Source organism: Thamnophis sirtalis, unplaced genomic scaffold, assembly GCF_051295495.1.
Source record: "Thamnophis sirtalis isolate CommonGarterSnake01/CBP01778 unplaced genomic scaffold, rThaSir2_p1.2 scaffold_6, whole genome shotgun sequence".
Taxonomy (NCBI): domain Eukaryota; kingdom Metazoa; phylum Chordata; class Lepidosauria; order Squamata; family Natricidae; genus Thamnophis; species Thamnophis sirtalis.
The window spans coordinates 102,085,742-102,100,680 of record NW_028261386.1 but is presented as its reverse complement, the minus strand read 5'-3'; the positions used below and the strand labels follow the sequence as shown (position 1 = coordinate 102,100,680).

Sequence of the window (14,939 nt, the reverse complement as noted above, 5' to 3'; positions counted from 1 at the left end):
ATATGCCATCACTACCAGTTTGCCTGATCCAGACCGAACCAGGAGCAACCCATCTCTGATCTGATCCCCATACAGTGGATTCAAAGCATCCCTAAACCTTGTCTTATCCTGCAAGATATGGGCCATGTACCAATAGCTTTGCCCACCCCACTTTCTTATTTTGAATTTCCTGTCCAAATGTAATTGTTTTTTTGGCTTGGAACCCAAAGGTCAGACTGCCCTTTCTTCTGTCCCGGACAACACATTTTCTGGTGATACAGTTTTCTTCCAGATAAATAATTGATGGGCAATAAAAACACAACCTGCAAAATTTTCAATAATCTTTATATCTTGGTCAGCTAAGTTCAAAAAACAGAGGTGAATTTGTGGTATGGAATCATTTCTCAGATGAAGCCTGTCAGTGAAACAAAATCTTTATAATTTGCATTATATCTTTGGAAAATACAGCTGATGTGAAAATACAAAATTTATACAATGTACTCTGTATGTAAGGTGTTTGCAATTCATAGCACTTATTTCTTAATCAAGCTAATAATTAATATTTCATAGATGGAAATAGTTCTTGAAATCCACTGTATTTATTCATAAACCCTTATTAATTTTGTTAATCAATGCACTCATTGGACAATAGGGGGTTATAAAAAATGACTTTATATCCAAGGTATTCCCATATCTACAAAAAAGTATAAAAAGAAAAATCTGTTTTTTGTTAAGTAAATGTTAAGTCACTATAAACAGGCAGGTGCAAAAGTTATCCTCAGGTTTAGGGTTAGGGTTATTTAAAAGGTACATGAGTCAGGAAATATGCTTGGGGAATGGCTGGAAATGGGGCAGTGGTGGGTTCTGGATTCTGTTCCAGTTGGTATGGTTGGAACGGCCCCGGTGTCACCCACATGGCCTCCGTGTGCATATGCGCACAGCTTGTGCATGCGTCGTACTTGCTTGTGATGCTTCCGCAAGCCTCTGAGATGCTCCAGCTGCTTGGGGGAGCATCATGCAGGCACCGTACGTGCCATACACATGCGCGGAAGCGCCAAAGGCTTAAAACTCGGGCTTTAAGGAGCTTGGGCAGGCGGGGGGGCCCTCCAGAGCACCGTACCGGAAGGGTAGCCGGTGCTCTGGGCAGGATCTGGTACGCCTGTACCCGGGCGTACCAACTGCAAACCACCACTGGAATGAGATTGCTGTTTATGTAAATACAGATAATCCTTGACTTACACCGTTTGCTTAGCAACTGTTCAAAGTTATAGTGGTGCTGAAAAAAGTGATTTAAAATTGGTCTTCACACTTATGAGCATTGCAGAATCCCTGCGGTTGTGTGGGGCACAAAATTCAGGCACTTGGCAACCAGCATGTGTTTATGATGGTTACAGTGTCCTGGAGCCGAGGTGGCGCAGTGGTTAGAGTGCAGCACTGCAGGCTACTTCAGCTGATTGCAGTTCAGCAGTTCAAATCTCACCGGCTCAAGGTTGACTCAGCCTTCCATCCTTCCGAAGTGGGTAAAATGAGGACCTGGATTGTTGGGGGAAATATGCTGACTCTGTAAACCGCTTAGAGAGGGCTGAAAGCCCTATGAAGCAGTATATAAGTCTAACTGCTATTGCTTTTGCCATTTGCGACCTCTTCAACAGGCTTCCAACAAGCAAAGTTACCTAGGAAACTGGATTCACTTAACAACCATGGCAGTTTGTTTAACAACTGTGACAAAATATGTCATAAAATTGGATACATATCATTTAATGATTGCCTTACTTAGCAACAGAAGTTCTGATCCTAATTGTAGTTGTAAGTTGAGGACTACCTGTATAGTTTTAATAGGTTGTAGTAATGGGAAACGATTGGTACAACTGAAGAAAGATTTGTAGATCTTTGATACCTGATTCATGGAGGTGGATTAGGTTAGTTTAAATCAGATTTAAACCCAAGCGACTTGGAATCAGAGTTTCTCAAGTAATTCCATTTTGCATAAAAATTTCGGAGGCAAGCAGCCGCACGAGGCAAGGCCCCTTCGAAGTGAGTGATGTCGAGTTGGCCATGCCCACCCAGTAACATGACCACACAGCCATGCCTACTAAGCCAGTCATTAGGGCAGAGAACCGGTTGTTAAATTATTTGAGTAATTATTAAATTATTCAGATGCATATACATGATCAAAGACCAAATTGCAAGCAACTTGCAGTGAATGGTAACAACAGTGGGCATGTTTAAGTTAATTCTGAGTCCTCATATGAGCTATAAGGAAAATATTTCTTTTTAAACATTGTATATACAAAGGCAATATCAGTAATTCTGATGCAATGATTTTGAAGAAGACTTCTAAGTAACATGCAGTTTAGAATTAAAATCTCCATGAAGGATCTTGTCTTTAGAATGGGAAAATATGCTAATGATATTTCTGGGATTTTGTACAGCATAGAAATGGTAGTAGCACAGGCAGGTGATTTGGAGGCCAATATCCAGGCTTCAAAAGTTCAGGAAGTTGTTTTGGGGATTTCAGAATGTTTGCTCCTGAGATATGGAAAGTGAAGTTTCAGTTGTTCTAGCAACCTTGGTAACTGTTCAGACTTTGCACTCCTGTCCACATGAAAAGTATCTGCAGTTTATACAGGTAGTTCTCAACTTATCACTTCAAATGAGCCAAAAATTATGTTGCTAAGCGAGACAGTTGTTAAGTGAGTTTTGCCCTATTTTAAGACATCAGCTGGACATCAAATATCAAACTTCTAGTGCATTTGGCTTCATTGGAATCAAAATAAAAATGACAATAAGAATTTCAGAGAGGCATAAATTAACAGTTTTCTGCAGGCTCTATTATACTTCACAATAGCACAGAAATTAATGTTTCTGTCTTCTGTGATCCTTAAAGAGTTGAAAATTAAATATTACAGGGTTACATAAAGACCATTCTTGGAAGGTCATCTCTGATTCAATCCATTTGAAGATATGTGTATCACACGTTATTTTCCTCTAGTGAGCTGGAAATAGGCTCATGGATCCTCCTGAATATCCCAGCAGAACTTGAAGGGCAGCTTTTCCATCCTCTCCTTAAATACACGGTCAAACCTTTCACTCTGGGCAACAGTCATGAGATTCTTCCAGTCCCCAACAGTGCCTGGTAAGCAGTGATTAAAAAAATGTCAACAATTTAATGGTTTGCAAAACATAATTAACTTGGAACATTGCCCATTTCTCCATTAAAAGATGACTGCTTAGTCACCTCTTTGTTCATCAAACAGTTCTTAGAAATCTGTAAGTATAGTTTTTGGGGAGGAAGTTGGTTCCTTACTATTTGAACTAGAGCTGGGTTACAGAGTGAAGACTTGATAGAAGAGTAGTCATGGAACAAATGGTTTGCCAGTGAGGTTCAAATGATCTTGAATTTACCCTGTTGGAACTGGCCCCATGGGAAAAGATTGATGGTCCTTTGAGCATTGTTTATGTCCACATAGGCTTAAAGGAGGCAGTTCTAAGACTGGATGACAGTACCCAGGATATAGAGTGAAGAGGCTATGTCTCCATCACCCAAAAGTGGCCAGTGTGAACTAGAACAATCCCACTCCCTAAGGATCATTAGTCTGTGCAGGCATCAGATTGGTCATAGAAACAGTCAAAGTATATCCATGCCAAAAATTTGTCAGAATGAAAAGATTGGTACAGCTAAGAAAGATTTAGGGCTGTCTCAGATACAAGCAATCAGACATGTTGGGACATGTCTATAAAACTTCAACGCGTCTTTCACATGAAGGCAATAATCCTGGTCTCAGATGAAGCCTGACATGTCCCACAAGCATAGCCTCGGGAATATGAATTACTACTGATTTACCTTTCCGAAGAAAGTCCCCTTTGCTGAAATCGATCCGATCAGACGACAAGAATCTGTAGTTTGCTCTAGAATCCATTTTCATGTTATCAAATGTAGCTTTATCTGCCACGTCATCCACATCCTTTTCACTTAGTTCTTTCCCTAGGAAGTTGCATATTTTCAATACTGAACTTCTCAGATCCTGCAATTTGATATAGCTTTACATTAGTTCATTCACAATAATGGATAAAAGACAGAAACGTTTGTGAACATATTTTGGGAATTCTAAAGAATATCACTTTCTTATACAAATCTCAAATGCTGTCTCTCACTCCCCCAACCTTCGTTTCTTTTCTTACTACGAAAAATACTGAGATTAAGTGATTTGTATTTTTTTTAAATGAACACTGTACATTGACATGGCAAGCATTATCAATGGATTAGACACAAAAACACTTCCTTAGGATTGCTGCTAAAGGTTTTCAAGAGGCAAAATGTTGAGTTACATTTTTCTCAATATATTTATATGACATAATTATTCTAAGATTCAGATTCTTACATTCTTAGCAATTTTATTAGAGGCTGGCCGGTTGACAAGTTAGGTTAAATAAATCCCCTAGCCTCTCTTGAAAATGATGGGTGCAGTTGAGTGGAATCAATTTCTTTTGAACCAAAACAGGAGACTATTAAATGAGCCAAATTTTTACTGAATTAGAAACCCATTTTACTTACTGGATTCCCCTTATCTACTAAGTCAGTAACTCTATCAAAAATAAGATCAACTTAATTTTAACTAACCTGTCTGCAAGAAATATAAGCTGACTCCTGTCATTTCTACCATGTCTACATAAATATTTATTAATAGACTGTTTATTAATCTGATGTCAAGGTGGCAAAAGTCTAATTTTCTGAATCCTCCTCTTTCTTGTTGAAAAGGGGGCACTTACCTTTCTTCAAAATCCTCACCAGTCCTCTAGGATTTGACAGAAATAACCAAGAATGGTTCTGTAATCACCTGTGTAACTTCTTTCTGCAATAAGTTAGTCTGAACATCCCATCATTTCTAAAGCTTAATAGTCATATTGCACTACATGACATGGATACAACTTACCTTTTTCATTTCTTCATAAGAAAGGAAGAGAATATTGAAATCATCCTTATGAGTGCACCAGCCTTCTATATGGTCTAGCCACAAACTATTGGCCACTGATAGGAGAGAAATGACAGATTGACATATTGTTTTAAGGATATATTCTTAATGCTTGAATTTCTTCCATTTATCCTTATGAACAGTGGTGGGATAAAAATACCCTGGAGGCCTTCAGATCAAAGCATGAATGCGGGGGACAACCTAATAATACTGGATGTGTAGTGGACAGACAACAAATGGGAACCATAACAAATGTGGTTGCACACTCTCACTTGCTAAGTGGTGTGGGGTAGTTCTTTCAAGATATCCCTATTTTGTTTTGTTTGCTTTTGCTAATCTGGATTATTTTTTCTACTTCTGCAAATTTACTTATTTTTATTTATTTGCATTTCCTCTTTATTATTTTTACAAACAACACACGGTGGTGAACATATTCAACCTTCCTCCTCCTATTGTCCCACAAGAACCCTGTGAGTTGAGTTTGGTTGAGAGAGAGAGGAATTGGCATGGGGTCACCCGGCTGGCTTTCATGGCTAAAGCAGGATTAGAACTCACAGTCTCCTGCTTTCCATTCTGGTGCCTTAATCACTAGACTAAATATCAAATATCAGACTTATTCCTCTCTTCTGTTACCAACTCTTAAATGCTCCTTATGGGATTACAACTTTAGAGAATATTTAATATTGCATTTTTTTAAAAATGGGATTACTCTCAAATTTTAAAATGAATATTGATTTTTGTTAATTTTAGATTCTGTCCATCCATTCCCAACGCAATCACACACCCAAATAACTTCTCTCCATTTTTCTGAACATTAAATGAATCCCAGTATTTCTTGCCTTCTCTTGTCTTTCCCTGTCACTTTTACATCATGAGTTGTCCTAGGAGTCCTCTATTCTTCTCCATACATTCATGTTTGTCTAGGATTCATACAAATTACTGCATGAGTAAATCACGATTCTTATCTTATTTTTGGGGAGAGGGTGGATTCTTTGCTCCACGTGGGAAGTGGATTGAAATATATTCATATTTTCTTGTCCAAGATAAATGACAAGCATCATCATAATCAAAATCTTCTTACCTTTGCCAGCCAAAAACTTCTCCAAGAATGAATCAAAGTCTTTTTGAATTTCTAATGTGGCTGTAATTTTGTGAAAATAATACATAGAAACCAAGACATCCTTTGGATTTCTAAACACATAAATAATCTGTAACAGAAAATAATAGCTAAGTCAAAAAAAATGAAACAAAAACAAGAAAAAAGACAGACCACCAGCATACAATTAAATCTCATACAGTCAGGCACCCTTCTATCATGGGATCTTGAAGCTCATTGGTAACCAATGTTTTGAGAACTTCCAAGAAGGACAACAGGACTGTTGCTAGCCTCACCTTGGGGAGAATGATGTTCCTTCCATAGAGTAGGGGCCATAGCAGAAAATACTTTCTACCTAGAACCTACCCAACAAAATTCCCTAGTTGATAGGACCACATACTTCTCCAGCTGGACTTGATAGGGTGGATAGGGGAGGGGAGATCCTTCAAATAACCTGTTCCCAACTCATGAAGGGCTTTAAAGGTCATAATTTACATCTTGAAATGGAATGGGAAGCAAACTGGTAGCCAATGCAGTTTGCAAAGTGGAAGTATAATCTATGCAGTTCTTGGGGAACACACAAAATCCCATGGGGCTAATTTTGCATCACCTGAAGCATCTCATCATCTTCAAGGGCCATTGTAAATAGCAGCTCCATATTAAAGCTGTTAGAGTCGTTCATCAAGGAGGTGACTGAGAGTAGCAGTCTCCTCTGAAGAGATTTGGTGAAGAGATGAGAGCCAGTTTGGTTTAGTGCTTAAGGCACAAGGGCAAAAAGCCCTGTGAGTTCAAGTCCCACCTTAGCCATGAGAACTGGATGGGTTAACTTGGAGCAGTCATTCTCTCTCAGCCCAGCTCACCTCACAGGGTTGTTGTTGTAGGGAAAATAGGAGGAGGAAGTGTTTTGGATATGTTCGTTGCCTTGAGTTATTTGTTAAAATAATAAATGTGGGGGATATATATTCGTCAATGTGGCATCTTCTGGATACTCAGGATGTATTAGAGATCATTACAATCCACTTGGAAATGTCATTAGGGGAAAATAAACATAAGGTTTAATTATCTCTATACATGCATGACATTCCATTTTTAACACCTGTTTTGTTTGAGGTATTTTTTCCTCCCACTTCAAATTTTATCATCCACCAAACACTGTGGATCAAAATGGCATCTGTTTCTTTGTCCTTTCCCATTTGCCAATAAAATATTCAGATACACAGCTAAGAAAATAAAACGACAGCTCCCCATTCCACTGCATAATGTAGCAAAATAGGTCTTACCTTTGCTCTTTTATTTTGTAATCCTTTGGGTACCAAATAGTAGGGCAGATGGGAACAAATGACACGAGGTGATGGGAGACTAGATAAATCTTTCTCGAAAACATTATATTCTAGCCATGGTATTCTGTCAATCAGGGTAATATTTTCAGTTCCATCTCGATGACCTTCATGAAAAATCAAGCTCAGAATGTTCTGAGTCCACACTGTGCCTGTAAATAAGAAATAATTAAATTAATTCACCCAGAGCCACTATTATATGGAGAATGTTACATAGAGAAACCTTTCTGATCAGGAAGAATAGTAAACGATTCAGAGAACATGAAAGCAACAGTTTCTTCTAAAATAGTTGATGCATGTATGAGAAATTAGGTCTGTAAAGAAAAATAAAATGGTGATAATGCAGATTTATCAGATTTATTTTATGTACATTTTCAGGTTCTAATAAAATGCGAAACATTAACACCTGATTATAGCCTTGCACAGTTGCAGCAACCAACATACTGAATTAAATAACAGCATTGGATAAAAGATTAAGTGTTCCTCGGGAGATATCCTTGAACTTACCAGATTTAGGATAGGTGATTAGAAATACATCATCTTCTTGGATTTCAAAACTTTCTAGTGAATCGATTTTTTCAGGTGTGGTCTGGTTTCGAAAAAAATTAAATCCTTTGTGTTTAAATAGGAATCTATCTGCTATTTCCATTATTTGATCTGTTGATAAAATATAAAGTTATTGGCCCATTCTATTTTTTTCCCCTAGAAAGTGTTGGCCTAGTCCATGATTGGGTTCATTTTATCTGGCACAATTGGACGATAATATCATGCTGAATAGAGGAAACTAGTATCTATTATTTTATTTCTGCAGAGAAGTAAAAATGCACATTTGCACGCTGGAGGGAAAAGGCTTGTTGATCTTTTTTCCTTCCTCCCCCCCCCCCCCCAATTTAGTGCTGAAGTTAAACTCTCTGCCTCTGCCCTCCAATCTCCCTCCCTTTTAATAACTTAATTTGCTGAATTTACTATGGACAGTAAAGAGTGTGTCAAAATGTGTGACTTACCTTGATGAATGATGGGGCGGTTGAAGAGCAGAGAGAAAGAATCACACAGTTTGGGTTTTTTTTATACGGGAGAGACCTGAATGAAAATTTTTAGAAAGCTTTTTACTGCTTAGCTGGCTTCCTTTATAACCCAACTTCTGCCAAGACAACGTGCTATAAGTTCAGTTTTACACACAAACAACTCCCAGAACTCCCTCCTTCATCTCCCCCTCCCCCTGCATAAAATTTCACTCCACCCCTTCCAGCCTTCTTATGGATAAACACAAGGCTGTGATTCTGCAGTCATAATTCCGCACGGGCTTGCCAAGTCACATGAGCCTTGCCGGAATTCATGTTCTGATTACTTAAAGTGATTCTGCACACACACTGAGTTCTAGATGTGTCAGCTACAGGCCACTGTGAAGTTCAAAAGTTAAAACTTCTGTGTGCATTTGAAAATAATATAGCAGCCTCGGATTCCAAATAGTTTATTAACATTCTGCAAATCACAAACTTAAGACATCACCAACATGTGGTGCAACTCAGGGCCTCTGCTAACAGACTGTAACAAAGCCTGTTGTTGGGGTTTTGGTGTGTAGGAAGTTAGCACTCCCCCGCCCTCCTAGAAAAATGAAATATCCTAGGAAATATTGAAAAGGCAGAATATTACATTTCCCTGGATCAGAAATGGAGAAACATGTTTTTAGGCAGGAAACAGACTCACTCTTAATAGCCCCCAATTTTCTTAATGGGCCATTAAAATGCCCAAGCCAGTCTATTCTACATAATAAAGAGTTCTCCCCTTCAGCACCAGGGTGATGGGATTAAGGCATATTCGCCCTTTACCCCACTCACCTCATGCCATCTGGAAAATCAAACTTGGACTCAAAACAAAGCCTAAAGAGTTGCCCATGCATGGCCCCCATGGGAGTCTGACAACCAATCAGAATACATTTTCTTACACAGGAACAGGAAACAGAGAGGTGGGACCGAACAGAGAGTATAAAAAACCCAGGAACTTTCAGCCCTTCTCCCTCTCTTCTTCTTCGCCCAACATTGAAGCATGTGACCCCCCTTTTCTGTTCAGGAACTCAAACCATGTGGTCCTGTCCGCCATTAAACCATCTTTCCAAGCAGCCTCCATGTCTCCAGTGTCTTTCCTCCCCACTTGGAGCTGGATCCAGAAGGGCATTATTTACAACAGGTGAAGAAACTGATTTATTCAGACTTATCATTGTTGTAAATCACATTGTAATTTTAGTGATAAGAGCAATGAAAAATAGGATGTATCCTGCATTTCTCTCTAGTCAGACTGTGGAATTGTGAATGGTCCATCTTTAATTCACATAGTGAATAGCTGGTTTTATTTATTGTTAGGTAAATGCCAGTGGTACAGGGACAACACTAACAGGCTATGTTTTATATTTTGCAGACTCTGAATTAACACTCAACAAAAATCAGTTCAAAGCATCTTATTTTTTATATTTCTAGGGAAATTGCAATAATCACAACTCTTCTGAAGATTTTTTTGACGTAGAATATAGCCACTCTCAGAGAACATGCTATTTCCATAGTGAGTTAAAGAGATGCAATTCTTTAAGTGAAGATCGACTTCCTTATGATTGTTGGCATGATCTGCAGGGTACAAATTGTCCAAAAAGGGCAATGTGTTTTATTGTACAATAGCATGTTATGATAGCTTAACTTCTGATAGTGATAGTGATGATGAGGGGTATTTTTCCAATGGCCTAAATATGTAAATATGCCATTCTGAACTCCGAATGACCAATAATAGCCTTAGCAATAGTAATAACAATAGCACTTAGACTTATATACCCCTTCAAAGTGCTTTACAGCCCTCTCTAAGTGGTTTTACAGAGTCAGCCTATTGCCCCCAACAATCTGGGTCCTCATTTTACCCATCTCGGAAGGATGGAAGACTGAGTCAATCTTCAGCCTGGTGAGATTCAAACTGCTGAGCTGCTAGCAGCCAGCGGTCAGCAGAAGTAGCCTGCAGTACTGCATTCCAACCACTGCAACACCACGGCTTATACAATACAATAAAATAATGTATTAAAGAACAATGTTAACTCATTTGTCAGTGGTATTACAATGGTATGAATCCTCTTTTTCAGGAGGGAAGGTAACAAAGATGAAAGTCTTCTCAAATGCATTTGGATGAAAATTAGAGGAAAATAAATGACATTGCTATGGTTGTATACCACTAGTCACCCAACCAAACAGAGAAAATAGATGAACTTTTCCCCAATGAGTTAGCTAAGTACGGTAAATAGGAAACACACAGCTGTAGTAATGGGGGACTTTATCCACCCTGAGATCCATTGGGAGACAAATTCTAGAGCCATGATGGTGAATCTATGGCACGTGTGCCACAGGTGGCACACATAGCCAATTGTTAGGGCATGTGAGGCATTGCCCTGTTAGCTCCAGCACGCATTTGCGCACTGGCCAGCTGACCTTGGGCTTCTTTTTTGGCTGTTTTTCGGAGGGCGAAAAACCACCCAATGCGCAAACTGGAAGTTCAGGAATGGACTTCCGGTTTGCATGTTGGGCCATTTTTCATGCTCTGGAGCCTTCAGGGGAGCCTCCTGAAGGCTCCAGAGAGTGAAAAATGACCCTATGGGCAACCCAGAAGTGAATAGCGAACCCGGCAAAACCCAGCAAAACAGTGCCGAGAAGGAAAAAAGGGAGGCTTAGTGCTGCTTTGAGAAGCCTCCCTTTGTAAAACAGAGCTGAGAAGGGGAAAAGGGAGGATCCCCCGCTCTCAGCGCTGCTTTGAGAAGTCTCCCTTTACATATCCGTGGGCACAGATGTGCAGGGGGTGGCACTTGGGAGTGGCATTGCATTATAGGTGTGGGCACGTGAGTGTGCACGGCAGCACACATGCACATGCTTTTGGCACCCGAGGAAAAAAAGGTTAGCCATCACTGATATAGGTGATGCCCCAGCCATCAAAGTTATAGCTTGTGTTTTGTTTGATTATTAATTCTATGCACCGCTAAGGCTTTGACATTAACATTTTTATTTGAAAGAACAGCCTATCATGGGGACCTGAATGTCAGGCTGCCCTATTTCCTCCTGGGCTCTAATGTGCACAGTGTAAACAGAACTGTTAAGTTTATAGGAAGTTCAAGTAAGAGCACATAATATCAAACAGAGCCGGGCAACAGGTAATGTGACTATCGAAATGGATTCTTTTTATTTACCACTTATGCATTTTATTAGTGTATTTTCTTTTACACAAATTATTATTGTATTTTCTATTACACAGATTATTATTGTGCACACAGGAAAATAAGAAAGTGAAGAATGAAGCAGCAGCCTCTAAAACCGCATGGTAAGACAGTATCATCAACTGCACATTAATTAAATCATACACTTTTACCTTTATTTTATTTTTATTTGATATTGCTGTTGAGACTAATCAATTACATTAAAATTACATTAATTAATTACATCAGCAAACATATTAAAATCGAAATACCCAGAATCAAAAATGGAAAAAGGTTACCTATATAGTGTAGTTGATGGGGGAGCTAGCAGTAACCTCATATTTGCGGAAAGAAACATTAAGTCTAATGTTTTGCATTAGACTTAATCCTTGAAAAGTTTCAGCAACTGAAGTAGACTTCCATCTTTATAATCAGAACTCCCAGAAAGATAATTTATATAATAAGTCAGTTTAAAGGGTAAAGTCTCTTAAAAACACCCAAGGAATTCCCAAATGGATGGGTGTGAATGTCAGGCCTGCAGCCATATTCCTTTTTGGATCTTTGGCCTGCCACACTTTCTAGTACTTTATGACTCCCAAGGAGATGGTTCAATGTGGAAGTACATCGATATCAATTTGAGGCAGGGCATTATTGAACCAGTAAAGTCTAAAATAGCGGCCCCAATGCTCTTCAGAGAAAGGAAAGATGGCAGTGTTTGTCTCTATATTGATATGCGGGGGTTGAATGCCATATGTGTGAAGAACACCTATCCGCTCCCCCTCATGAAAGATATGTTGAACCACTTGGCTAAAGGCAAGGTGTTCACCAAGCTGGACTTGAGATAGGCGTATTACCGCATACGAATCAGAAGACCGCTTTTAACTGCCCCATTGGCAGCTTTCAATTCAAAGTCAAAGTAATTATATATATATCAAGAGCCCATACTGCAACACCCCAACCCAGAATGACAATTCATAATCTATACGGAAGCCAATGATGTAGCGGTAGCAGCAGTGCTACTGCAAAAGGATAAAGAAGGGCACTTCTTGCCGTGCACTTACATCTCCAAAAAACTCACCACTACTGAAAGGAGGTGAGCTAGTTGGGAGAAAGAAGAATATGTGATCAGTTGGTCCTTGCTCACTTGGAGGCATTTCTTGGAAGGGGGGAATGTGCCGTTTGAGGTCTGGTGTGACCATAAAAACCTCAAAGCTCTCAAAGCCCATCAAAGTCTGTCCCCAAAAGAAGTTCGCTGGGCCCAATACTTCCACAGATTCAGATTCAAACTGAAACACATCCCTGAAGGGAAAAACCTGTTGACTGATGCCTTGTCAAGAACAACCACAGCACGACAGTAAGAAGGAAGAAGTGGTTCATCCCATCCTTTCTTCCTCCCACCAAAAGGCGGCCCAAGTCACCACCTGAAGCCAGGATAAGCTGACAACAGCGATGAAATTGATGCTCCCAGCAGACCTGTGGCTCAACAATAACAAGGACATTTGCCATCTGCAAAGAAATTGGCGAAAATGTTTGTGAAGCATATTTTTCACCTGCACGGAGTGCTCAGGAAGATCATTTCAGACCAGGGAGTCCAGTTCACCACCAAGTTCTGGAGAGAGTTCCTGAGGTCCATTGGGTCCACACAAGGACCGAGCTCAGTGTTTCATTCAAGCATGAACAGAGCAGGGAGAGGGCCAATAAGATGGTGGAACAATACATCTGCTGTTATGTGGACTATCAGCAAGACAACTGGTTGGACTACCTTTCACCGAAGTGGCATACAACAACATGTGGGGGGGGGGAGGTGGTTAATTCTGTTATGTTAGCCCCTACATTAATCTCTTTCAGGAACCATTACTCTTCTGAGGAGAGGCCGCCTGCAAGGCCTGCAGCATATTCCTTTTAGGATCTTTGGCCTGCCACACTTTCTATATTCTACTACTATGCTGTTTCTATTGTGGAAAAATGGGAGGGGGGTGATATGGAGTAAAATGCTATGTAGTTTATTGGTCTTGTATGCCGCCCACTCCCGAAGAACTCCGGGCGGCTTACAATAAACCATTTATTTTGTAGCCAAAATAAAATTTCTTTCTAGAATCCAAGCTCATCCTTTGTCTCTGCACCTGACTAGAATTGGATGGGTGAAACTGCCAGCATGTCAGTGAAAGATTGGACCATGTGATGGACTTCTGAGTGTGGGGCAACATCATGAAATTTCAATTGGGTGGGGAAAAACCAGGCAGCTCAGATTCAGGTTTCCCCAGATGTGCCAACATGACTCCCTTAATAAATTGGAACTTTGAGCAATACTTTACCTTGGACTCTGATTTAATTTTGGATATTATTTGGAACCCTGACAGTGAATGGTTGTGACGTGTTGGCCAAGTTAGAATATAAGAATAATCATGGTGAACCTATGACACACGTGCCTGAAGTGGCATGTGGATGCATGTAGCCTGGTGCGTATGGTGTTGCCTGTTCCTCTTTTGGGTTTCTGGTATGCATGCACACGTGATGATCAGCTGGCTTTCATGTGTGTGGCAGCATTGGAAACTGGAAGAGCTGGTTTTCCGTGTGAGCATGCACACTGGCCAGCTGATCGTCGTGCACACATGCATGCCAGTAACCACAAGACTACCTGGGCAGTATGCAAGCCAGAAACATGAAGTTCATGTCCTCTGGACAGCTCCTCTTCCGGGTCACAGCCCAGACAATTGCGCACGCATGCACGCTCCCTTTTCCGTACTCGATCCTGAAAAGGTTCGCCATTGCTGGTATCAGATGAAAGAAGGGACAGCATCAAGATCATGAGAGGTGATAAAAACTGCTTTACATTATACTTGGCAGGCCGAATTCGGAATAGTGCATACAGTTTTGGTCAACATACTACAAAAGACATGCTGAGATCCTATCATGTGCAGACACGATAAAGGGTCTGGAGGCTAAATTGTATAAGAAACAGTTTACAGAGCTAGGCACATCTAGCCTGTCGAAGAGAAGGATTTAGGAGGGATATGATACAGGTTTTTCAATACTTGAGAGGCTGTCACAGAGAAGAGGGGACTGACTTATCTCCAGAGAGTAGGACAAGAAGTAATGGGTGGAAGGTTTGCTAAAGAGAGGTCCAACTTAGAAATAAGGAGAAATGTTCCTCTGAAATAAGGAGAAATATTCCACTGATTAATTGTTAGAATAATTAATCAGTGGAATAGGTTGCCTCCTGGAGTTGTAGGTGTTCCCTCATTGGAAATTTTCAAAAATACACCGAATGACCATTTGACCAGGATTATATAAGGTCTCTTGCCTTGTGTGGGGAATTGGACAAAACTTCCTTTAAG

At 40.0% G+C, this 14,939-nt stretch overlaps 1 pseudogene across 1 annotated transcript; it reads right to left on the bottom strand.

The window, feature by feature from the left end:
- Positions 1–397: 397 nt before the first annotated feature.
- On the bottom strand, positions 398–8,585 carry LOC148045130 (amine sulfotransferase-like; annotated as a pseudogene). Its single transcript, XR_015697066.1, has 7 exons — positions 8,390–8,585; positions 7,893–8,042; positions 7,329–7,537; positions 6,034–6,160; positions 4,914–5,008; positions 3,824–4,004; positions 398–3,112 (listed from the first exon to the last, which is right to left on the bottom strand). The product of XR_015697066.1 is annotated as an amine sulfotransferase-like (transcript).
- Positions 8,586–14,939: the final 6,354 nt, after the last annotated feature.